Source organism: Camelus ferus, chromosome 6 (assembly GCF_009834535.1).
Source record: "Camelus ferus isolate YT-003-E chromosome 6, BCGSAC_Cfer_1.0, whole genome shotgun sequence".
NCBI classification, from domain to species: Eukaryota; Metazoa; Chordata; class Mammalia; order Artiodactyla; family Camelidae; genus Camelus; species Camelus ferus.
The window spans coordinates 65,808,913-65,834,638 of NC_045701.1; the positions used below are offsets into that span (position 1 = coordinate 65,808,913).

Genomic DNA, 25,726 nt, shown 5'->3' on the forward strand with positions numbered 1-25,726 from the left:
TGCTCTCAACAATGTTCAACGAGACAGACCGTGCACTTTACCTATATTATTTAGCTCCAATTATAAGGTGAGAATGTCTCCATCTTACAGAGAAAACCAGTTAATTCTTAAAGAGGTAGCTAACTAGTCCAAAGTTACACAGGTGTATATATATATAAAACTCCTAAACCTGTGCTTTTAACCCAGTGGCTCTCAACCTGGGATAGTTACACACGCACACATACACATGATATTCAGCAATGTCTGGAGACATTTTGGTTGCCACAACTGGTGGGTTACTATTAGCATGCAGTGGATAGAGGCCAGGAATACTGTTAAATATCGGATAATGAACAGGACAGTCTCCCTATAACAAAAAATGAGCCAGCTCAACCCATCTAGCACACCTAGGTTAATAACCACTGTTTTCACCACAGGGCTCTAGTTTAGAGGACTGGGTGAATGGTGGAAGTACAATCAATTGAGATAAAGAATTTCAGGTTTGGGAGCAGAATCAAGGATTGAGTTTGAACCTACTGAGCCAGAAGTCTCTGAGAATGTCCAGATTCAGCTGTCTAGCAAGCAGCTGACAGCATAGCCTTGAACTGAGGGGAAACAGCATCTGAGAGTCATCTGACTAAAGATAGTATGGACAGCATGAGACACTCCAGGGAGAATACCTGAGTGGAGATGAGAAGAGCACCCAGCAGAAACCGGAAGAGCGGCACTTAGAAGGGAGTGTACAAAGCAGGAACCCCTGGGGGAGGGAGACAGACAGGAAATGATCTGCAGGAATGCAGGCTGTCTGGACAACACGGTGTCATGAAAATCCAAAGAGTGAAGCTTCAAAGTGAGGGGAGTCAGCAACATCAGATGTAGCAGAAAAGCCTGGAAAGGAAGGCCTAATAAGTTGTCTTTGGAATCATCCAGTATGCACACTTAGGTTTCTGGATTTTTCACTCAGTTTCATGTCTGTGAGATTCGTTTATGTTGTGCCTTGTAGCAGTAGTTGATTTTTTTGTTTTTTGGTTTGGGTTTTTGCCCCCTGTGTAGTATTCCATTGTGTAAGTACATCCTAAGTAAAGTGTCCACCCTCCTATCCATACATTTGCATCATCTCCAGTTTGGAACTACTACAAATAAAGCTGCTATGAATAGTTTCATATTTTTATGTCTGTTTTTGGTGAATATATGCATTAATTTCTCATACATATATATATATACACACACACACCTAGGAATGGAATTGTTGCACCGTAAAGTAGGTATATATTTCATTTTAGCAGATGTTGCCAAACAATTTTTCAAATTAGCTATAACAATTTACTCTCCAAGCAACAGGGCATGAGAATTTCAATTGCTTGGTATTACTAAAAATTTTTTCCCACCACTTGGTATTATTTAAAAATTGTTTTTCTAATGTTAGCCATTAAGCTACGTGAGTAGTGTTTTCTTTCTATGGGTTTAATTTGTTCATATGCTTGTTAATCATTTGAATAAATAACTCCTATTCCTGCTGCCATTGATAACAATGATTGAGTCTCAGTTTATTAGCTGCTTGTGATGAGGGATGATGACATGCATATTTTATTAACTCTCCCAAATTTCATGCGTTCATTCATTCAACAAATACTTACCAAGCAACTGCTCTCTGCACAGCGCTGTACTGGAGAGTAAAGATGCAAGAGCAAACAAGAAAGATGTGGTCCTGTAGCTCTTGGAACAGTTAGTAGATGCTCAGTAAATAGTCCATGAACACTTGTTTGAGGAGGCTGTTTGGCCCCTGGTGGGAGCTGTTTTGTTTTACTTTGCATTGGAGCAGGTCCATTAAGACTTTTCAATCAAAAGTTTAAGAGAAACAGCTCCTTTACAAAAAAAAAAAAATAACACCGGGTCACATGGGCAGCCCAAGTGGAGTGAGGAAAGATCATAAAGGAAAAAGGGAGGGTTCATCTCGGAAAGAGCCCTGACTCCTTTCTTCCCAGAGGCTCAGCCTTTCTTATCCCTTTTCCATCCACCCTTTGGATTTCTCTGGCTGTGATGGCAAAGGAACCAAGACTGTGAGCAGAGGTCTCGCCATGCTACAGCCAGTGGGTTTGCACCACGACTCAAGTTGGTGGCCGGGAAGAGAACACTAATGTTCTTTCCACCAGTCAGGCCTTTCTCTGGAGCTACTCGACAAAAGTACTCCAGACTCAGCAGCAGCAGGTTCTGAGACACTAGCCCAATCCATTACCAGCCCTCTAGGCAGCTGCTTCTGCCCCAGCTGAGCTGGCGATGAGTCACTCAGAAAGCCAGAGGCATTTTGCTGCTGAAAGAACTTAGCTCTGGAGTAGATGGCCCAACTTCCCTTAGAAAGAGGGAGGAATTATGTCTGTGAGTTCTGGGAGTACTTCCCAAGCACCCACTTTGTGCCAGGCAGGATGCTAAGAGACTCAGAGAAGAGCCCTGGTCCTCCCAGTCCTCCTAATCTGGTTGGGACCAAACCATGGGATTCCTCCCCTAGAACTCATCTATCCAACAGATAGTTACTGATGGCACAGTCTGAGGGCAAAAACGAACTGCACTGACATGTGCAGTGACGTGAAGAATGCAAACTGCCAGCCCGGAGCCTGGCCTGCCTCAGCCACTCATAAAGGCCTTTTTCCCACCTCATGGTGAGTAATTGACCACACACGCCCTGTGAGGGAAACACAAGCAAGTAGTATCTGCAAGATTCTGAAAACTAAAAGAACCATGGGCCTCCCAGCCCAGAGATCTGGGGTTTTCCTTCAGTGTGTCCTGAACCTCTGACCTTGCAGCCTAATGGTAATAGGCTCCTTATGGGCTCTTCCCAAGAGCTAAGGACATGGTGGTATTTGCAGAAGGCTAGAAGGAGGGGAGAAATCTACAGTTTCTAGCTCAGAAAGCCAGAGGCCTCAGTTTTTTCCCAGTCCCAATAACAATGTAACTCATTTGTTTATTTGATTATTATTTTTTTAACAGATGTACTGGGGATTGAATTTAGGGCATCATGCATGCTAAGCATGCACTCTCCCACTGAGCTATACCCTCTCCCAATAGCAATCTAACTCATGAACTCACTTTCCCCTGAACTCCCACAGCACACCATTTGTAACTGAGAGAGCAATTTTTGCTTTATTCTAGTCCTTTGTTGGCATTTTATTTCCTACTGTCCCCATGCAGTCTTAGTTTCCCCCACATCACCTAACACAGGGCCTTGGATACAATAGATGCTCCAGTCCAATCTTGGCTGAACGAAAAACAGCCCTCATCAAATTCCATCTCTGTGCCTTCCTTTCCCCCAACAATCTGTGGGAGGCCCGGGGAAGCCAGTAGCCCACGTAAGCATCTCATAAGTCCTCTGACCTCCCAAGAAACCAGTGCTGGAGAAATTGACTAGGCCATCACACTAGGTACCCTGCTGCCCCAGCCAGCAGCTCTCAGCCCTCAGGCCTAAGCCCTCAGCCAACCGCACCAGTTCCTGCCCCTCCCACAACAGGCCCATCAGGGGAGGAAAGACAATCAGCTGTGTCCCTCTTGCAGAATCTCTATTAAAAGACTGGCCTGGAGCAGGCAGAAAAATCTCTTTAGTTCTCACACCCTACCCACTTCTCAAGTCTTAGTTCTCTGGTGATGGACTATCTGGCCTGTCTGGTGCCCTCTTTTTCATCTTTTTTTGTTTACATCTGTCCCCCAAAGTCCAGGGATCAAATCCAAGCAGAAGCCTCAGAAATCTCCCTCTCAGATAGCCACCCTGGGGTCAGCTTTGTGAGCAGGAGATAGTTGTACCTGATAGTTGCCCAACCTGAGCCCTCCAAGGAATGGGGGGGGGGGGCCCTCTCCCCCAGCTGTCTCTGGTTCCTAGCACAAACTGAGCAAAATGCCCAAATCACAGCTGGGAAATTCCTGGTGAGTAAAAACAGCCCCCCACCCCCCACCCTGCTTTGGGAGCTGGCAGGCCAATTCCAGGCTAGGGGAGCGAGTTGCATGGGAGTCTAGTCAACCCCAGCTTCTCCCTCTTAGCTACTGGGTCCCCCTGGTCTTCCACAGAAATCCAACCCTAGATGCCCACTCAGGTCACTCCACGGAAATAATAGGATTGCTTTTTGGGAGCAGGCCTCCTTCTCTGGGCAGCAGGGTAACATCAGAGGAAAAGCCCTGCGAATTGAGAGAGCTGGACTCACCAGATGGTCTTTAAGCTGAGTCCTGTTCTAAGAACATCCTTCTCAGGCTCCTCCTTCACATCGTCAATGACAAGAGGGTTTGAGTATCAGAAACAGTGTTTCTCAGTCTGGAATACTAAGTAAGTTCCTTTATAAAGGATACAAATTCTCACAAAGTTACTTAATTTTTGTTTTAATGTTCCTTAAATGTGAGCAAACATAAAACTAGGCACAAACTTCTCAAGGTTTACAATCAAGATAAAATCAAAACATGCTTACAAATTCTATTTCACAGAAACTATAAAACCAGTAAGATTCAAACGAGCCATATTAACTTAAGCATGACTTGTTATTTGCTGAAATTAAACTACTACTCCCAGCATGATGTAAGCTCTGACTGCCATGCAGCAGGTGCTTCTTTTGTGTTCGGGATGCCTGTATCGCCACACGCCGGGCGATGACTCAACTCTCCTACTACTTTCTCTATTTGAACCACCGCATCAGGGCATCATTTAACCTTCATTTGGTGGGAACACCCTGTAATGCATTAAATTCCCCTCTGCTGTTTTCTCATTAGCACTCAACAATTAAAGTGTTTTTTTTTTTTCTTTTTAATCTTTTTGCCAACAGGATCCTTCTCTCAAGTTTCACTGTCCTTATCTATAACAGGAGAATCCTCTTCATCCTACCTACTTCCCAGGATGGTTGCGAACATTCATTCATATATTCAGCCATTATATATTGAGTACCTACTATGTGCCAGACTCTGTTTTAGACACAGAGGGTATAGCAGTGACCAGAATGGACAAAAATCCCTGCCCTGTGGAGCTCACATTCCAATGTGATATTTATCTTCTAATAAGATAAACGAGGAAAATAATATGATAGAATTCAGGAAAAAAGATAAAGCAGGGAAAGGGACTAGAGGGTGTGGGGACCTGATGTGTGGGTTTTCCAATTCTACCAACCAATTCTTCAACACCAGCTGGGTGTCCTACACACAGTTTAACTCAGTTCTGACACTATCTACCTGGAAACAGCTTCAGGTTAAGGCTCAGTCCGACAGGACTTCAGATGCCAATTGCAAGTCAGGATTGCCACCTGTGCTTCCAACCCACTGGTTCCCCGGGTTCAATTAATTTGCTAAAGTGGCTAAGAGAACACAGAGAAACATATTACTTACTAGATTACCAGTTTATTATAAAAGGATATAATTCAGGAATAACCATTTGGAAAACGTGCATAGGGCAAGGTATGTGGAAATGAGTGCAGAGTTTTTATGTCCTCTCTGGCATTTCATTCTCCCCAAATGTCCACATGTTCACCAACCCAAAAACTCTCTGAAACCACCTACCCGACCTGAATTCACCCCCTCCCCACCCCAACCCTATGCTTATTGGGTTTTTATGGAGGCTTCATTACATAGGCATGATTGATTAAATCACTGGCCACTGGCAATTGATTCAACCTCCAACTGCTCTCACTTCCCTGGAAGTCACAGGGGTGGGGCTGAGAGTTCCAACCCTTCAAAAACAAGGTTAGTTTCCTTGGCAACCAGCCCCCATCCTTAGGTGCTTTCCAAAAGTCATCTTATTAACATAAACTCTGGTGTGGTTGAAAGGGGTTTGTTATGAATACCAAGACATCTTTATTGCTCTTATAACTTAGGAAATTTTGAGGGTTTTAGGAGCTCTGTGCCAAAAACAGGACAAAAATCAAATATACATTTCTCTCTCCTTTTTTTTTTTCAGATTAGATGTCCCAATTTAATTACTGGTTGTCCTTTTCTTAAAATCTCCAAATTCTGACTGCATAGTAGAAGCCCTTCCTCACCCCTTTCTCCCGCTGGGAAGGAGAAGGAGCCTACCTCAAGGGAGGGGAGGACTCGACAGAGGACAGGTCCCCAGAGAAAGGCAGAGGAAACAGAATACTTCTATCAGAAAAGGCAAAGAAGGAAGAGGGAGGGGGCATGAGGGGGCATGACCATCCCCTCAGGGATGAAAACCCAGATAAATAATGGCAAAACCCGAAGGCAGAGGAGCTTCAGGAGTTTGCCCTGCTCCCTGTTCAGCATTCTAGGAAGAGAGAACCTTGCAAGACAACCACACCCAGTGCAGGACTACTGCAAGCAGAATAAAATGGCGGCATGGTGTGAGCAGGCCAAGGAAGGCTCTGTGGTGGCAGACCTCACACTTTCTTGGCCCTTGTGCATCAGGCTCTTGCGTCCTCGTATTCCTTCATGATCCCTGTAGGGTATGAGGAAGGCTGAGAGGCGAGAGTGAGAAGCCTTTGGGGTTACTGTGAGGGGACCCCAGAGCAGAAGCAGCAGAGCAGACGCAGGCCAAGCCAGGGCTCAGAGGGCCGACATGGCCAAAACATGAGGACCTGCAATGCTTAAGCGGGCTCTAGGAGGTGGAATCTTAGTCTTCTGAGCTGTCCTGGACATCTCTGCATTCCGTGGACTTGCTGGGTTCCTTGCTGTCACAGCCACTATTGTCAGGGGCCGGGGTTTTTCTCCTCCCGACAGGCCTCCTCAGAACTAGGAAGCATGCTGCCCTGGGTCTCCTGGTTCTCCCTGGAGCCCAGCACCACGCACCTGCCTTCTCCTTCAGCCCCAGCTGCCTCCTCAGCTCACCTGTCATCAGCTTCAGAGCATGAGCATCTTCTCCATCTGCATAGTATTTGGGTTCCACCTCACTAACCTGAAAGTTGAGGTGTTAGGATAGAGGTTCAAGGCTGCCCAGTTACTCTTCCTGATGTGCAGGAACACGTACTTGGTGCCAAAGTTCTCTGTAGGGTCCAGAGGGCCTGGTCCATTGGCTTCTGGGCCAGGCCAGGTGATGGTGTGAACATTTCATGGCCAGTGAGGTGTTATGTCTGTGGGGGACACCATCTGGGTCCTCCTGTGTCTTGGCCAGGACATAGCCACGATCTTGCTATCCTCATCCTCAGTCATGTAAGAGAGCTGGGGCCAGGAAAGGCCATGACAGAAACAGTATTTCATCTGCTAGTTCCCGGGAAGGCAAAGGAGGTTGCCATGTTGCATGCTCGTCAGCTGTCTGGCCGAACATTCCGGATTGTTCTGAGACAACAGGGCAGCAGCTCTGATGGCAGCGACCCGAGGAGAGGCTTCTGCCAAACACAGGGGATACTGTTTGCCTTGGGAGTTTGAGTCCAGGCGGCCAAAGCCACCAGGCTAAAAGGTGTGGAGGCTGGATGGCCGGAAGGCACAATCTATATTTCTTATTATAAATCACAATATCACAGGGGAGAAATAGAGGCAGGTTACTTTTTAAAATTGAATAGGTAACATTTAAGACCTAAGCAACATGAAGACGCAAAAGCATTCAGGGAATAGCCAGGAGGCTAGAGTGGAATAAAGCACGTGAGACTCACACAGAAAACTACAGGGCAAATGTGGGTAGAATAGATAGATACTCATTGTTTCACTGCCCAGAAACCATTTCCTCTCCTGGCAACTGTACCTCAGTTTTCCTCTAGGGAGGCACCTCCCCTACCCCACACCCTGGGCTGCAGGTAGAGTTGACCCCACCCCTAACCACCAGGGCTGGGCAATGATGGGCCTGGCCAATCAGAGCACAACAATTGGTTTAAGACTGGGCAGGGGACCCAATCGGAATGAATGGCACACGGGGAGCCTTGCTGGCACTCCTAGGGGAGAGGTACACAGTCTTTTCCCCCGGACATCCTAGCACTAAGCATATTAGGAGCCTGGAGCTTTCAGGAGCCACCACACGGGACCTGTGGGGAAGAGCCAGCACAGAGGAAGACAGTTCTAAGAGGCAGAGAAAAACTGAGTCCTGACGACATCTTTTGATTTCTTGCATGAAGTTGTACCCACTTCTGGAATTCTCAGTTGTATGCACCAGTTAATTTCCTTTTTTTCCCATAAGCTAGTATGTTAGTTATTTATTGATGCATAATAAAGTACTACAAAACTTAGTGGCTGAAAGAATAGACATTAATTATCTCACAGTTTCTGTAGGTCAGGGGTTCGGGGGTGGTGCAAGCTGAATGGTTCTGGCTCAGGGTCTCGCAAAGGAGTCAGGCTGGAAGCTAGCAGGGCCTCTGAAGGCCTGAGCGGGCTTTCACGGTGGTTCACCTGTGTGGCTGTTGGAAGGAGGCCTCCGTTCCTTGTCATTGGACTCTGTATGGGCTGGTTAAGTGTCCTCACAACACGGCAGCTGGTTCCCCCAGAATGAATTAACCAAAAGAGCAAGTGAGGGGTGCCTTTTCTAACCTCATCTCTGAAGTGCACATTGTCACTTCCACTCATTCTGTCTGTTAGAAGTGAGTTACTGAGCCCAGACTACACCCAAAGGCAGGGGAATCCATCTCTACCTCATGAAGAGAGGAGGATCAAAGAATTTGTGGACGTATTTTAAAACTACCACACATAGTTTGAGTTTGGTTTTCTGTCACTTGCAACCAATGGACTTCTGATAGATATTCAGGAGTTCAGCACTATTATATTAGTGCTCTTATAACATGGGTTACGGCAAAACAAACAAAAAACCAGTAGTCAAGGAGTGCCACCTAACTACCCCTCCAAAAAAAACTTTAAAAAAGAAAAGAAAAGAAAAAGAAATGCCAACACAGGCTATCCTAGAAATAGTTATTTGATCCTGTCCTACCTAAGTTCAAAAACCTCCAGTGACCCTCATTGTCCAAAAGTCCAGATTTCTTTTTTCTTTTTTTTTAAAAATTTTTTGTTTTGTTTACAAATTTCTTTATATCATGCACAAAGCCCATTACAGCCCGGTCCCTGTGTCTTCTCTCCCACTTTCCTACAACCTCCCTGCCTTAGAATCTGCAAGCTGCTTACTCTTCTCTGAATAAGCCATGTCTCCACATCTCTATGCCTTTGTAGAGCTCAGCTCATCTCTCACATCCAAATCAAATGTCACCTCTTCTGTGAAGATGTCCCTGACTTTATCCCCCAAAATGTTAATACTACTTCATTGATACCTACTGAGTGTCAGGCACTTCGTATTTATGTCCAATTCTGTAAATCCATAACCCTGAATTTATGTTCTATTTCTATTACTCATTTTACAAATAAGAAGATTCAGGCTTCTCCAGAGGGGCTGAGGAGTGTGCCTATGGTCCTCCAGCTGGTAAGGGACAGAGAAATGTTGGTATACCCTAGTTAGTTGGTTAGATAGTTCATTAGTTCATTACTTCTTCCTTCCTCTGCTCCTAAACCATCACGTTCATACACACTGAGTATAGTTATTGGTGAATCTGGCTCCCCTGAGAGACCATGAACTTCTTGGGGGCCTGGTCCCCATCTTGGAGAGCCACCCTTCATGGAGCACTTTGCTGTAGGCATTAGGCACAGTTGCCCATTTCTCAGAGGAGGAAATCAAGCCTCAGAGGAATTAAGTGACCGAGATCTGACTCCAGACTTATCTCTCACATGTAACACTGCATGACACATAGTGAGTGTTCAGTGTGCACTTGTTGGAAGGCATGACTAGGGGGAAAGAGTGGATGAGAACTGGGCACCCCCTAGGCTCCCCACCCCCACCATCTCCAGCTGTGAGGCTGCTGTTTACCTGCCTCTGGTTGAGTTGGGGTTGGATGGGTGGGGGGTCTGCAGACAGGTGAAGCAGAAGGGCCCTGGCTTCTGGTACTGGCTCAGCTTCCATCCAACAGGGTGACCTTTGGCAGGTCTCTCCACGACTTGGGGCCTCCTTTTATACTATCAGATGAAGGGGAAGCACTAAAAGCCCACCAAACAATGCCAGGTGAGATTTAACTACACACAGAAAGGGGCAACCCAGACCTTATGGGGCCCAGCAGCTCCTCAGGAGGCCAGGGCCCAGGGCTCCTCTACACCTGGCACACTGCTTGCTCTGGCAACCACGGTGGGCCTCTGCCTTGAAATAAGTAAGTGCCCACCCTCATGGGCCACCCCAGCCTCCCAGTGTCCCACTCAGAGTCCTCCATGTCAGATAAGAAGCTGAGATGAGCTCTCACCCTATGTGCCTTACCTTGAATGTGTTCAAGTTAAATTTTAGCTGCCGTCCCTGCCTGGGACCCAGAAGAGATGAAGTCCATCTGGAGTTTCTCACAGGCCTCCACCGCCTTGGCCAGCCAAACGTGTTTGGAAAAACAACTTCATCAGCTCATTTCCGCCTCCAACCCTTACTAAGTGCATTAGGGCAACAGGAGCCCCATGGTTGACCTTTGCAGCATCCATTGTTATAGCTATTATTACCGACACAAACAATTGCCAGGATAATAATTCGCAGTTAAATGGTTCTTTAATCAAAGGGCTGGAGGATTCTGGGACTATTACCTCATGGCCTGCCTGGCACCCTCCCACCAGCCTTTTCTTCAAGTCCCTCTCCCACACTCCCTCCTCCACATTCTCTAGTCTCTAACTCTATTTTGGCAGAGCTTAGGACCATGCCTCCAGGTCCCAGCCTGGAGGAAAAGGCTCAGAAGGGACACTGGCCAGGCCTCAGATATCTTCCTGTCTCCCACCTGCTCCATCATCCTGAGCAAGTCCCTTCCCTGACCTGTTTCTCTGTATGCTCAGAGGAAGAAAAATTTTTAACAGAAGTGTCTTCAAATACTGAGTATGGAAGAAAAACTTGGGTAAACATAATCTTGAAGCAGATACATGGTTCACTGTGGTAGTGGGTGCCCCCTGCTTCTGATTGGCCCAAAGTAATCTGCATAGCCTTTTCCTAGAGAATTACTACCATAAAGATCATAAAACTTAGCTCTTGGGTGTTGCTAGCGAGTTCCTTTCTTATTTGCTTTCCTCTCCTTTGTTCTTTCTTTCTTTCCTTCCTTTCTACTGTCCAAAAGTCAGTACACATTTGCTGTTACACCCAAACTACCCAGCCTAAGGCCAAGAAGAAGCTAACTTCTCCCCAGGTATCTCCGAAGCAGCAGGTCAAAAAGTGAGTCAAACACCTTTCCCTGAATTGTTTTGGAAATAAACCTGCAGGCAGGAGGAGATTATCTGGAGTGAGAAAGGAATGTGCAAAGAGGTGGGGAAAGAAATGGAGATTAGAAAGACCCAGTCTCCAGGAAATGCAGCCTTCTCTCCCAAACAATGGTGTGGCTTGACAACCAAATGGAGTCATGGGGGTTCTGAAATATTTTCAACCGTTTTAAAAAAGAAGTGACTGCAGAATCAGGGAAGGCAGTGTGTGAATTTAATGTCCCCATGAATACTGATTTGCCCAACTCCCCAGGAAAGAACCCTTCCCCAGGGAAGAATCACAGATCCTAGGTCCAGGTACCTGCTGGGCCAGATGGGGTGGGGGGTGGAGAAAGGAGGATAGAGACGGTGCTTTCCCCTCTACCACCTTCCCCCCCTCCCTTGACAAAAGAAGCTGCAGAATGGGGAGGGGGAAGGGGAGCAGGAGAGCAGAGCTAGAGTGAGCAAAAACTAGGTGGTGCTGCCAGAGAGGGCTGGGCAGTGCACAGCTGAGTGGAAGGTTGGTGGCCCTGATGCTGAAATATTTCCTCTATCTGCAAAATGAGCTCATTAGCAATATGATAAGGCAAGGTGATGATTACCCCGGGTTCTCCAGAGAAACAGAACTAGTGGGATGTATATACATAGAGAAAGAGATTTCTGTTTTGTTTTGTTTTGTTTTATTTTTCAGGGGGAAAAGTAATTAGGTTTATTTACTTTTTTGGTGGAGGTACTGGGGATTGAACCCAGGACCTCATGCATGTTAGGCATGCACTCTACCACTAAGCTATACATTCACCCCCATGAGAAAGAGAGTCCTAATAATGAATTGGCTCACATGATTGTGGAGATGAACAAGTCCCTAGCTCTTCAGGGAAAGACGGCAAGCTGGAATGCTGAGGGTAATAGTTCAGTGTGAAGGCCAGCAGCTCAAGACCCAGCAAGGGCCGATGTTTCAGTCTGAGTCCAAGGGCAGAAGAAAAGCCAACATCCCAGTTCAAAGGCCACCAGGCAGGAAGAATTCTCTTTTACCCAGAGGAAGGTCAAGCTTTTTTGTCTATTCAGGCCTTCAACCTATTGGATGAGGCCAACCCACATTAAGGAGGGCCATCTGCTTCCTTCCACCTACTGATTTCACTGCTAATCTCACACCACAACACCTTCACAGATGCTTCCAGAATAATGTTTGATGAAATATCAGGGCACATGTGACCCAGTCAAGTTGGCCCATAAAATTAGTCATTATACTGAGGATGGACCAAATGAATTTGCATCTATGGAAGCAATATATATGTATCCATGTGTGTAGATGGTGGTCAACTGAGTTAATCATTATAATGATGCCTTGTTCTTGGCCTGAAATTCGCTCCTGTTGTTTCCTAGGTAAAGTATATCCTTGAACTGAGGAAAGGGGGTGGGAACAGCCATGGAAGGGAAAGGTAAGGGGAGTAGCAGCCCCGTAAATGTTTCTGTGAGGAGCAGAAAGGTAACAGCGAGTCAGGACCAGAGCATCTGGGAGAAATATGGGCTAAAGTAAGAGAGACAACTAGAGAAGCTGAGATATAGGGAAACAGAGACAGGGACTGAGGCAAGGCCTGGCGGGGTCAATGGACTCTGCCCTGAGGAGCCACACTGGAGACAATCCCTGCCTTAGTTCCTTGAGGCCTATTATTCCTCTCAGTCTTGGTGTCAGGGCCAGGAGGCCAACTGTCCTCACGTCTCCAGCATGTGGTTATGTAAAGCATCAGCATTATACATACAAAGGTAATGGATGATGATGCTTACATACACACAGTCCCTGTAAGGCTAGATTAAGTCAAATTAGACAAGGATTCAAAATCCCTATTCTTAGCAGGAGCAAGGCAGCAACAGAGACAGCTTCACTCCACAAGCTTCCTTTGGCCCTCAGAATTCTGGAGGGGGTGAGCAGGGGCGCCTACCTCAATCCCTGGGAGGTAAGATCTCGCAGAAAGTCGGATTTCTCACTCTAGTAGGGCTTGTGTCATGGTTCCAGAAGAATGGACTTCTAACAATCTAAGTGCAAATCAAGAGAATGTCCACAAACATGAGCCTCTCATGGTTCTGGACCCGAATCCACATCTCCAGGGCCATGTTCTTGTGTGGGGGCTGAGCAGCCAGCACCCAGGAGTGCCTGGGCATAACCTGCACTCAGCTTTCCAGCATTCCGGACAGTCCATCCCCACGCAGATGTCACAAGGAACCAAACAAGGTTGGGGGTGACGAGCAGCACTTTCAGAACTGGGCAGACTGCAGACTATTGCCCCCGTGCTGTCCCTGCCAGGACCCACACTCAGGGAGTGCCAGGGAGCAGGGCGGGTGTGTCCAGAGGAAGCAAGGGGCAGGTGGACAGTGGCTTAACGCTCAGCTGTAGAATGTGGTTCCTGTAACTCCCTGTGCTAGTTGCGCAGCTTCTTGGGGTTTAATTTCTCCTCTCCTCTGAACACAGCAGTTCTCAACCCTGGTTAAAATCACTTGATAAACTTCCAAAAGACAACCACACCTGGGCCTCAAGCCATATAGATGAAATTAGATTCTGGGGATAGAACTGGAGAACTGGTAAACTGGAAACATCCCAGGTGATTCTAATGTACACATCCATCTTTTCTATTTTGCAGCTTCTAATCTGCCGGGTTGGCAACCAGATAACCAAGTTTGTTAGGATGGAGTGAGGTATGGAGAAGGGTAGTGATGAGGCCAAGGTTATGGGCTCCCGGATTCCAACTGGAACCACAGAAGCAAATTACAGGGAGGCAGATGTTGGTTCAGACTTGGAAGAAATTGCTAACCATTCCTGAAATGTCTGTTCTGGAATTGGCTTCATGATGGCCAGCCTATGTACCACGCGAGATGATCAGGCGTATGTAAATTTATATTGAACATGCCTAATTTTGCCAAGATGGATGAACTACCTAGATTAGAAGACTTTGCTCCAACTAGCTTCTGGCTGTTTCCAGAAGTGAAATCCATTCCCAAGGGTTTATCACAGTGTCACTTACCCCAAGATCCTCAACCTCTCTGAATGTCCCTGGCTTCCTCCCTTAAGATGATTGTGAGGCTCACCCATACACCTCACTGTGATGAGATGTCAGCAAAATATCGAAGGAATGTAAAAGCTCCAGCTTCTGCTGATTGAACCTAAATGAAGGCGACTCCTCAGGCCATCAGCGAGGGTCTGAAAGTGTTACGGAAACTCAAGTCTGGCTGCTTGCTGCTCAAAAGCCAATACAGAGAGAGGCACGTGTTGATAAAAAAGAAAGTTTGCTTTATTCTGGAGGCTGGCAACCTGGGGGGAGGGTGGACTCCTGGCCAAAGATCAAACCCCACCCTCCTCTGACAATCAGTGGGCAAGAGCTTTTCAAGGGGAGTTTCAAGGGTGTACGGAAGGTAGAGGGAGGGGGCTACAGGCAGAACAGCACAGTCAGCTCTGACAGTCATCTTGAAGTTAGTCATGCGCTGATCTGATCAGCATCGTCTCGGTTGTTTTAAGTACAGTTAATCTTCAATTCCAAGGTCGGTTTGTTTCCATTTCTTTGAGGCCAGTTCTCGGAATTGTGGCAGCTTATGTCGTGGTTACAGTCTGGTCACCATGTAGTTAACTTCTTCCACCTCGTGAGGGTTTAGGCATCTACAAAGACAGCTCAAAGGATATGGCTCGGAATATTATCTCCAGCCCTTGAGGCGGAACTAAAGGTCCTTGACTTTGTTTAATGACTAAACTTTTTTTTTTTTTGCTTGACTATTGGCCTTTGTTTCTGTATTTTCTTAGTTCTTTGATTAAACTTATTCTTTAACTGAAGTTTTTCAACAGACAAGAGGCAGGTGGAGGACGTGGCTGGGGAGGGAGTGTCTGTCCTGAGAAGGCCCTATAGGGTCCTGCTCCATTTCAAAAAGACGACATTTATTCTTAGTTCTGAAAGTCATTCTAAGCCTTTGTGGAGAGATTTGGGTCTGGGTTGGACTCTCAGTTCATCACCCATTAGTGATGTGACTTGATCTCTCTGAACCTCATCTGTTAATGGGGCTGGGAGGGTTAAATGGAAAATACACAACTCTCAGCACAGAGCCTAACATTTGACAAACGCTTCACACGTGTTGATATCTGGTTAATTATTATCAGCCTTGAAGTAAATCCATACCCTCCCCAGGTGCCTGTTTTGAAGGGGACAAGGCCTATGTGATGTGTAAGTCTGGAATGTTTGTTAGGAAACCCGTCCCCCTCTCTGTGGTCACAGCTCCCAGAGTTTGTTGACTTCCATTCAGGTCCCAGGCCTTTGGCTCGGGAGCTCCACTCCTGGAGAGTGCGTCTGGACGTGAGAACAGAAGCCAAGGCAAGTGTTTGCTTTGGAACAAGAAGGAACAAGGATGGATTTCTGGAGGCACTCGCCATTTCAGAGAAAGGAGTCATCTGTTTCTCATAAGATGGAGAGCTGGGATGGAATCCATTTTCCTGAACTGTCTCACACAGCTCCTGTGGGTCAGGAGAGGGGCTGATGCCGGCCCAGGCCCCCACAGCCAGGCCTAGACTTTGCAAATGGACTTGCATTTCTTTTAAGACTTCAAAGGTTAGGCTAGAAGCATTTCCAAGTTGCTTGCTCCCAACCTCCTGGATGAATCTGTGTGTGTGTGTGTGTGAGGGAGACAGTGGGTGTGTAGGGGGAATGTTGGTGGGGAAGGTGTCCCAGTGAGCAACCCTGAGTCACTGGCTCTGGAAAATACCGCTATAGCCTTGATTTAAATTTCAAAGGGCTCTTTAATTTCTCCTCTCCCTCACTGTGGGAATCAAAAAACTGCTCTCCTAATGCAGCTAAAAGCATCAGCCTGGTTATGTCAAATGCGAAACCCCCACGCAGAACCACACCACGCCTCAAGCAAATCCAGTCATCCTTAACGATGGATGGAAAGGTGCTTTTCCATAGGGGTTCTGTTTCTCCCTATTAAGCGTCAGGTTTCTGTTTTGCTCCTAGCACCACCAACATTTCAGTAAAATTCACTCAAAAAAAAAAAAAAAAAAGACCCACAGTTCAGAGCTTTGTTTTTAGTTTTTTATTAATTAACTTATTTTTATTATTTTGTTATTAGAGTCAAGGCATGGACTCAGTGAGGCTCAGAGGCTCTACCAAATGCAGATGGACTGAGTCCTTTTGGCACTAAGGGGAAATTCATGGTAAATGAGGGAGTAAAGCTCCCTCCCAACCCCAACCATCCAGTGCCCCTCTCCCCAACCCTGCTGTGGATGGAGGCCAATTGGTGGCAGTGGTCTGGGGAACGTGGACTTGCCACAGCTTGTTGTAAATGGAAGGTGGTCATCAGGAGCTTTCAGTGCCATGTCTCTCAACAATCCCAAATTACTGCCCTGGGATTTATGTGGAAAGAACTGGGAAGTGTGGAGAGACAAACTCATAATACCTGCTGCTTAATAAGGATTGTATGCCTGCTTCCAAGAGGAGCTACTGACCTCATTGCTATGCCCAGAGATCCGTGGGAAGGTCTATTCAGGTGGCCTTGTCTGCTTTTGCCAAGAATGACCATCTTGCTAGGGGAGGGCAAGAATTGAACATTTAGTGGTCTCTTCTGTGAGCAAAGATTGAGCTAAGAGCTTGACACACATTCTCTTATTAAATCTTCACCACAGGCATGTGAAATGGGTATCACTCTCCCTGGGGAGGGGAAACCGATACTCAGATTATGTATTAGTCAGGATAGGCTGGGTTGTGCTATAGTAACAAGCAGCCCCAGGACTCTCAGTGGTTTTACACAGAGTGTATTTGCCACTCACACAGTTGCCTTCCATGCAGCGACTTGAAGACCCTGGCTGCTTTGATCTTTTGGCCCACCATGTCAACACAAGACCTCCAATACAGTTGCCATGTCAGGGGAAAGGAGAGACTAGAGAATTGTGCATGAGTTTTTCCCTCAGCCTGAAAGTAAGCTTCTGCAGCCAGAACTAATCCCATAGCCTCACCCAGCTGCTAGGGGGCTAAGTCTTCCATGTGCTGGGAAGGGGAGGAACACTGGATATTGGCAAATATAGGTGATGTTGACCACAGGGAGGTTTAATAACTAGCAGACAGTAAATGGCAGAACTAAGGTATAAACTAAGTTCTGCCTAGAGTCAAAGCTCAGGCTCTGTCCATGACACTGGGAACCAGTGAGAGGAGTCCTTCCCTCCAGCCTGGGTCGGCAGACATCACGTGAGCATCCTTGTGTGACTGTGCTGGGTACAAGGGCAGTTGTTGAATAGCAGCAATAAACCCTTGTGTTTCCACAAAGCCTCTCCATTTTCAAAGCTTCTTTAAGTCCATGGGTTCACCAAATTCCTAAAACACTGTGATGAAACAGACAGGGCAAATTCACAGCCCCATTTCTTGGGACCCACAGCTCAAGAAACTGAAACCAGGAAGGTAAAGAGACCTGACATGCTCAGAGCTAGTCACTGAAAAACCCAGACTAGAACCTAGTTCTTTGTAAAACCTCAGTTGATACTCTTCCCAACCCATCCAACCCTCTGTAATTTTAGTATCTAGAAAGACCACCCTTCCCCTCTAAATTATCTCCTCTCCTCTGCCTGCTCACTAATACCTAAAATGCCACCCTCAGGAAATCAGGCCTTCACTGGACCTTCCTCGAGGGGATGTCATCATTAATTCATGCAAAGCAATTAACATGTCACACTGTATAGCCTTAGGTTTCTGAATATTTGAGACAGAATTTAGGTAACAGGCAGAGCCGGGTGAATGGGAGAAGCCCCTGGCCTTGGTGAGATGTAGATAAAGGGGGAATCCATTCCAGGTGGAAATTCCTTTCTAATTCTCTCTTTCCCCTGTTCTAGTCTATTGCATTTGAAAAATGCTGAGTGCCTTCCCATGTACTATTTTATTTAATTTCCTGACCAATTCTGTTACAGAATTGAGCACTTGGTCGGGTCTTTCTTCTCATTGGATAAAAAACTGAAACTTGTAGAGGAAAAAATGACTTATCTAACATCAGAGCAAACCAGAGTCCGAACACAAATAAAGAGGAAAAATGTTAAAGAGTAATAATTGTCAATCCTCGTGCATATGTGATGAAACTGTCACATTTAGAGCTACCTGGTAGTGTATAAATTAATACTTTTTATAAAAATCAGGTTTTTGGTATGAAGTAATTCATATATGCAATGGAATTTATATATGCATATATGATATTTAGAAAAATAAAACACTGTATCTACCACCGATAATATTAGTAATGTTCTAAAATATTAGGTCAGTTTAAATTGTAAAAATGATATACATTTTTTGGCATGAAATTCAACTCATGCAGAAGATGGAAACTATAAAGTCTATTTTCTCTTTCTATCAACCTCTGAATCCTACTCTCCAGGGATAATGACTATTAACAACTGGATATAAGATCTGACATAAGTTCATTCTGGAAACAATCCAGTCATCAAAATGTCGATAACTTTTGGTGCTGTCACCCATTGTGGGAATTTATCCCTGGAAAACTCCTCCCAGGATTCCCTCTTTTCTTAGAAATGGCCAAGCCCATCCCTGCACAATTCCATCCCCCCCTGTTGTTTCCTCTGTCTGGAACCCTGTTTCCCCAGATCTGCTCATGTTTGGAAGTCCAGTCAAGTCTCAGCTCAAATGTCACCACCTCTGAGAGGTTGCCTATGGTCACCTGTCTAGACTGGCTCCCTCTCCCCTTGAAACCGCCTGGCACACAGTAGGAACAAACATCCCAATTAAGAGAATAAGTGTCCACTCATGAAACGACCACCAGATCTGTTTAGGTAAGGGATGTTATTTGACTCAGTTTTGAACCCAGACAGCTATTTCTGCAGAGGAAAGTACTTGCTGGCTTTCAAGACTCTAAGGACCAGTAGTGTGGGGAGTCAGGCCAGCCTGAGGCCGTCCCGACTGTCCTTTCTACCAGCAGAAAGGCTGCCTTTCAGAAGTAGATCCTGCATGGTGTGCGATCAGCTCTCCCTCTCAACCCTTTTCATTCTTGGCTTCTAAAACAGAAGAGGTAAAGAAAATCTGTGGGGTGAGAGTCTCTGTCAAAACAAGACTTAGTCTTACTTAATTAAGATGAATAATTTGAACACTCTCAAGTCAGACAATGGAAACATTAAGCTTCTACCACAACATAAACTTGGCCAAGTGGGAGGGGTCTCCAGAAGTGTCCAGAACATTATTTAAGATTCCTCTGACTCAGCTTTCTCATTTGTAAAGTGGGGTTGTATTAAGTTAAATAGGGTGTCTGGTACATAATAGGCATTTAATATCTTATTATTTTTAGTCCCTAGCTCAAAGTTCCCCTCATTAGTTGAGTATACCTTCCAACTTGCCCAAGGAGGTGTTAACCCCACCACACACACACACACACACACACCCTATGTTTTAAATTCTTTTTCCTGAGGCTACATAAATCCTATTGTAAGCCTTGTCAGTACCCCTCCTGCCTCTCATCATTGCCACCTAGTTTCTGGGAATTGTAATGCTTATAAGGGTGCACTTGGGTGCCATCTTAGAAGTCCCTGTGCGTCCTCTTTAGGTCTGATTTGCAAGGCACTGCTGCTAGTGGTGGGTCCCCCTAGCACAGGACTTTCCATTTGGAGTCCTCAAATCCCTGGGTTAGAAATGGGAGGAGTGTTCCCAATGCGTTCACCCAGGAAAAGCATCAGAGCCTGATTAAAATATTATGTTTCCTTGCTTTGGGCTCAAATTATCTTCCCATATCATGCTGATTGGAAGCCCTGGCAGTTGAATGCCTTTGGTTAATTAAAATGCAAAAATAAATCAATGGTTACTTATTAAATGCATTTTTCCTCAATAAACCTCTCAAATATGAGATTTCTACAGAAAACCCTTGGCCATATTCTGGTGATGGCATGGTCAGGGACTCTGGACAGGACAGAATCAATGGAGGGTGGCGGCAGGACCACTTTAGCCAATACATATTCAGGCCTTGGGGTTCAGGCTAAAACTGAGATGCTGTGGCTATTCTGATGGGAAGGGCAGGCCTCTGTACTCTGAGGAAGGCAGGAGGCCACACCCACAGAACCTGTGCCCCAAACTAGGCCAGGACTAAAGTCTGAGGTGAGGGGTGGGAGCTGACTTACAGGGAAACCATCATGGTAGAGTCTTTGCCTTAATAGACGTGATTATATTAATAGATAACATCTCTGAGCTCCCACCATATACCAAGCATTTGACATACTTTCTCTTGCTAAATTCTTCCAACAGTCTTAAGAATTAGGTACTAATAGCCCCAGAAGGACTATCTTCATTTATTCATTTAAGAATATTGATTGAACTCCCACCACATGCTCAGTCCTTTTTGGAAGCAAAAGCCAATGCAGTCCCTGCCTCACAGAGTTTACAGTCTAGTAGGGGAGATCACTATTCCTTGGATAATACACAAATCAACACATTTGGCCACATGCCAGGTTGAGGTATTTCAGACAGCCCCTCTCTTGCCACCATAAAAAAATGCTGCAAAAACATAAGTAAAACACTTGAAAATGCACAGCCAAGCTCAAAAGAAAGAAATGAAAATTCTGAGATTCCAGAGATAGTGCAAGAACTCAAAGCCAGAATGAGGAGTGAGAGCTAAGCCTATGACTCATGGGGTTTTTGACTAGATAAAGGCCCTAAGTCCATTCTAAAGGCCCTTTCAAAGATAGGAGGCAGCCCTAGGCTGTTTGAGGCAAAAGAGCTGGAATGTATGCCTCTGAACTTACCCTTTTAAGGCTTAGAGTTTTAAAGAGAAAACTAGTCAGGGAAAAAGGAGGCTGGGAAAACTCTACCAATCAAGCCTGCAGAAAGAGCAACACAATTTCCTCACTATCCTGGGCTTCGGGGGGAGAAAAGTTCCTGTGAAAGACGGCCGGTCCAGGCCTGTCCCTCGTGGAGGGGAGAGGTGGACTGCTCCCACTGCACCCCCTTCCTTGGTGTGCCACTGATCCCAGGACTCCTGTGCCAAAAAGTTAACATAAAAGTTAGTCCAGTGATATATTTATATAATTGAATACTACTCAGTGACAAAAAAGAATAAAATGATGCCATTTGCAGCAACATGGATGGACCTGGAGATTGTCATTCTAAGTAAAGTAAGCCAGAAAGAGAAAGAAAAATACCGTATGATAACACTCATACGTAGAATCTAAAAAAAAAAAAAAAAGAAAGAAAGAAAGAAAAAAGAGGATCCTAATGAACTCACCTACAAAACAGAAGCAGATCTGCAGACATAGTAAACAATCTTATGGTTACTAGGGGAAAGGGGGTGGGAAGGGATAAATTTGGGAGTTCGAGATTTGTAAATGTTAACTACTGTACATAAAAATAGATAGAGGGGGAAGATATAGCTCAATGGTAGAGCATATCCTTAGCATGCATGAGGTCCTGGGTTCGATCCCCAGTACCTCCATTAAATAAATAAAAATAAACCTAATTGCTCTCACCCAAAAACCCGCACAAACAAAAAAATTTTGGGGAAGGGATAGACTGGGATTTCAAAATTGTAGAATAGAGAAACAAGATTATACTGTATAGCACAGGGAATCACAGAGGAAAAAATGTGATAATGAGTGTGTATATGTCCATGTATGACTGAAAAATTGTGCTGAACACTAGAATTTGACACAACATTGTAAAATGATTATAAATCAATAAAAAATGTTTAAATAAATATATAAATAAACAAAATAGATAAAAAACAAGTATCTTCTGTATAGCACAGGGAACTATATTCAATATCTTCTAGTAACCATTAATGAAAAAATATGAAAATGAATATATGTATATATTATGCATGGCTGGGATATTATGCTGTACACCAGCAGCTGACACATCGTAACTGACTATAGTTCAATTAAAAGAAAAAAGTTAGTCCAGAACTTAGGGCCCTGACAGAAGAAAAATCCAAAATACTCTGTAAGTTTATTTTCATAGACATCCCACAACAAAACAACTCCCACTGAAGTGAGTTCCCAATCAAAAATTTCAAACCACAGATGAAAACAAACTACCATAAGAAATAACCAGTAAATACAAAAACATTTAAAAAATAAAAACTACAGAAGAGTCCATCCCCTAAGAAGTGGAAATAATAGAAAAAATCTGGAAACATAAAAAAAAATTTTAAATGACTAAAGAATTTTTTAAAGAGAAGTAATAATAAAGAATAGGATAATATGAAACAAATTAATGGAACACAAGCCAAATCAAAGTTTTAGAAATAAAAAATATGGTGTTAATAAATTATTTATTAAAATTGATAGTTTGAACAGCAGAAGAAGACACAGCTGAAGAGACATTTAGCAAGCTGGATATCTCTGAAAAAAAATCACTCTGCCAGTAGTACAGCCAAGAAAAAGAAGAGAATAAAAAACATGGGAAAATATGGAAGCAACCATGGGTAACAGATATAGAGGGAAAAAAATGACAAGATCTTGCACACCTTAGCTAGCATACCCAGGAGAATAAAGACAGAATGGGAGAGGAGCAATATCTGAAGAAGTAACAGCTGGGAATTGATCAAAATTGAAGAAAAACCTAAATCTTCAGATTGAACAAGCACCCAGAGTCCTGAGTAAAACTAACATAAATTCACACCTTAGGCACACGTGGAAAATGTGGAGAACAGCAAAACTAAGCACATAGTACTAGAGAGTGTCATAGTTTTATGAAGGAGAGATTCACAGTCCTAGAATAGCATGTAAGTAAGAAGTGGGGGAGCCAAGGGGGTGCTGATCTTTCCTAGAGGTCAGGAAGAGTGTCATGGTTAATTTTATGTGTCAACTTGGCTACACTACTGGTACCCAGCTGTTTGGTCAAATACCAGCTTAGATGTTGGGGTGAAGGCATTTTTTAGGTGTGATTAACATTTATAATCAGTGGATTTTAAGTAAAGCCGATAACATTTCATAATATGGGTGGGCCTCATCCAATTAGTTGATGGTTTTACAAGCAAAGGCTGAGAGTTCAGAAAAAAGAAGGCTGCCTCAAGACTGCAACAGAAACTTGACCGAGTGTCCGATCTGCTGCCCTGTTGACTGCAGACTCAAGACTGCAACATGAACTCTCACTGGAATTTCCAGTTGGCCTACCTGCCTTGTGAATTTCAGACTTGTCAGCCCCTACAACCATGTGAGCTAATTCCTTAAAATCTCCATATATACCCATAGAGACAGAGACAGAGACAGAGATAGAGATAGAGATAGAGATATTCTGTTTCTCTGGGGATCCCTGACTCATACAGACAGTTTTCTCAGGCAGGTGAGGCCCTTGAGTGAGGGTTGAAGGCTGAGGCATTAACTATGCAGAAGAGAGGGAAGGAGGGAGAGGAGAGCTTTGCAGAGGGAAAGGATGGCTCAGGCCCAGGCCATGGGTCTGGGGACAGATGAGGGCCAGATCACACCAAGCCTTCAAAGTATTTGGGGCTTTTTCCTAGAAGCAGCTGGAAGTTGGTGTCGGGTTATAAGTGGGGGATGTCCATGGTTACAGAGCAGACGTGCCTGGGCTGGGGTCTTAACTAGGGGTCCCTGCCACAGAGTCCATGCTCTTCCCACAGCACCACCCTTCTCCCGCAGAAACCAGTTGGGGACGTTTGTGGTATCCATCTGTCCAGCATGTATTCTGCCCTTCTTCTGAAAGCAGCACACAGATTTCCTTTTTAGGGGGAATCTCTCTCCTTGTGGCAGTCTTGGTGGGGTTGGCATTCCAGCTCCCTCCCTCAGGACTTTGAGTTCAGAGTGGTTGGGGGAGAGGGTATAGCTCAGTGGTAGAGTATGTGCTTAACAAATGTATGAGGTCCTGGGTTCACTCCCCAGTTCCTTCATTAAAATAAGTAGATAAATAAATAAACCTAATTACCTCCCTTCTCCCACCCCAAATCAAACAAAAAATTATTAAAAAGAAAAAAAAGAAAAAAAAGATACACACAGCTGGAGCTCTTTGCCATGCACACAGCTGGCACTGCCCCACAGGACCTGCCACAGGTCTGCTTTATTCCTGTTCATTTTTATTTATAATTTTTGGGGAGTGGGGCAGAGGTAATTAGGCTTATTTTTAGAAGAAGGACTGGGGATTGAACCCAGGACCTCATGTATACTAAGCATGCACTCTACCACTTGAGCTATATACCCTGCCTTTTCACCCCTCTCTTCAAAGTGAGGAAGCCTCTTTAGCCCGAAGAATTCATGAGTGTATTTGCCGCTGTGAGGACTAAATGAGACAGTGGGGAGCGGAGGTCTAGAGCTGGCCTGAGTGCCCTGCATGCATGATGCATCTGGACGTAGTGAAACAGGACCAGGTCCTAGGCCCTGGGAGCACACTGCCCTTGACCAGTACCCACCTGACACCTCCGCAGCCTGGGGTTGGGGCCAGATTCCTGAGAGAATAGCTCTTAGAAAAGTGGGACAGGAGCTCCTGGGCAGCAGGCAGGGATCCGGTTTTAATGTCTTCAGCCTCTAGTATCGTGTCTGGTCCAAAATGCAAGGGCGCAGGGGACAGAAGAAGGACAGAGAGAGGAGCTTCCTTATGTTCTATCCCTGAGAAGACTGAAAACACCAGGATGCAGCCTGAATGTGCCAGAATTATTTAAATATCAAAATGCTTCCTTGCTGGTTGGTAAGTAGTCCCCGTCCTGAGCTCCCCAAGCACCCTCAATGCTCTGGCCAGCCCGTCCTTCCCCAGGGGCCCTCCCCCACCCCCAGAACCCTACCTCAGCCCTTCAAATTGAAGCAGTTCTGTTTGACCTGTGCCCTTGTGTGCCAGTTGCTCTGTCACCCTGCTCATGGGCTTTCCGTACACAAGATACCAGCTGCTTCCTGGCTGAGGGGTTTGGCATGGGAATTGGCAAAAGAACTGCTTAGCTAAGACTACAGGGGTCAACCTGTTTCATAACAGCCACGGTGAAATCTGGTGGCACTTGGCATCACTGCCTGGGTTCTCATGTGCAGGGAATGACTAGCATAGGGCTTTTGCGGGTACCATCCTATCTGAACTATGGTGGAAAAACCCTTGACCTGGGTCCTGCTCTAGTTCTGAATATCTTAGCTGTGTGACTTTGAGCAATTTACCCAACCTCTGTGAGCTCCTGAAAAACATCCCTTGCACAAGGTTGCCAGGGAGATGGGCATTTTGAAAACTTAGGAGCTCGGTCCCCCATCTCAAGGTCCTGTGCTAAATCCAGACCTGTAAATATAGCATCTGAGGACCTGCCCCCGCCTGCTGGCTCCTACTGTTCCCAGAAGTACTCCCAGTCCTTGGTGATGGTTACCAGGATGCCAGCTGTAACCAGGTGCTCCCTTGGCCAAGAAGAGTCTTCCCCCGCTCCTCTGCTCCTCTGAGGGCCTGTGGATAATAATCAGGAAGTGACTGGAGGGCTGGTGGCCCACATGACTTTTCTCTTTCCTACCTGTTTCCTGGTGATTGGGGCTCATTGCCAGGGTGGGGGGTCCCCTCCCACTATGACTTAGCACTCTGTAGACAGTCTAGACTTCCTCTGGCCCCATTCCACCCTGACCAACACTCGCACACATTACACAGTCAGACACAGTCAGGAACACGTACGCTTCCCCATGTTCAGGCATACACTCACATATTCACAC

The 25,726-nt window shown here is 45.5% G+C and overlaps 1 non-coding gene and 1 pseudogene across 1 annotated transcript; both read right to left on the minus strand.

Annotated features, from left to right (window-relative positions):
* Nucleotides 1-4,342: 4,342 nt before the first annotated feature.
* On the minus strand, nucleotides 4,343-25,466 carry LOC116664324 (annotated as a pseudogene).
* On the minus strand, nucleotides 11,832-11,903 carry TRNAV-AAC. The gene has a single exon. It is a non-coding gene; the product is annotated as a tRNA-Val (tRNA).
* Nucleotides 25,467-25,726: the final 260 nt, after the last annotated feature.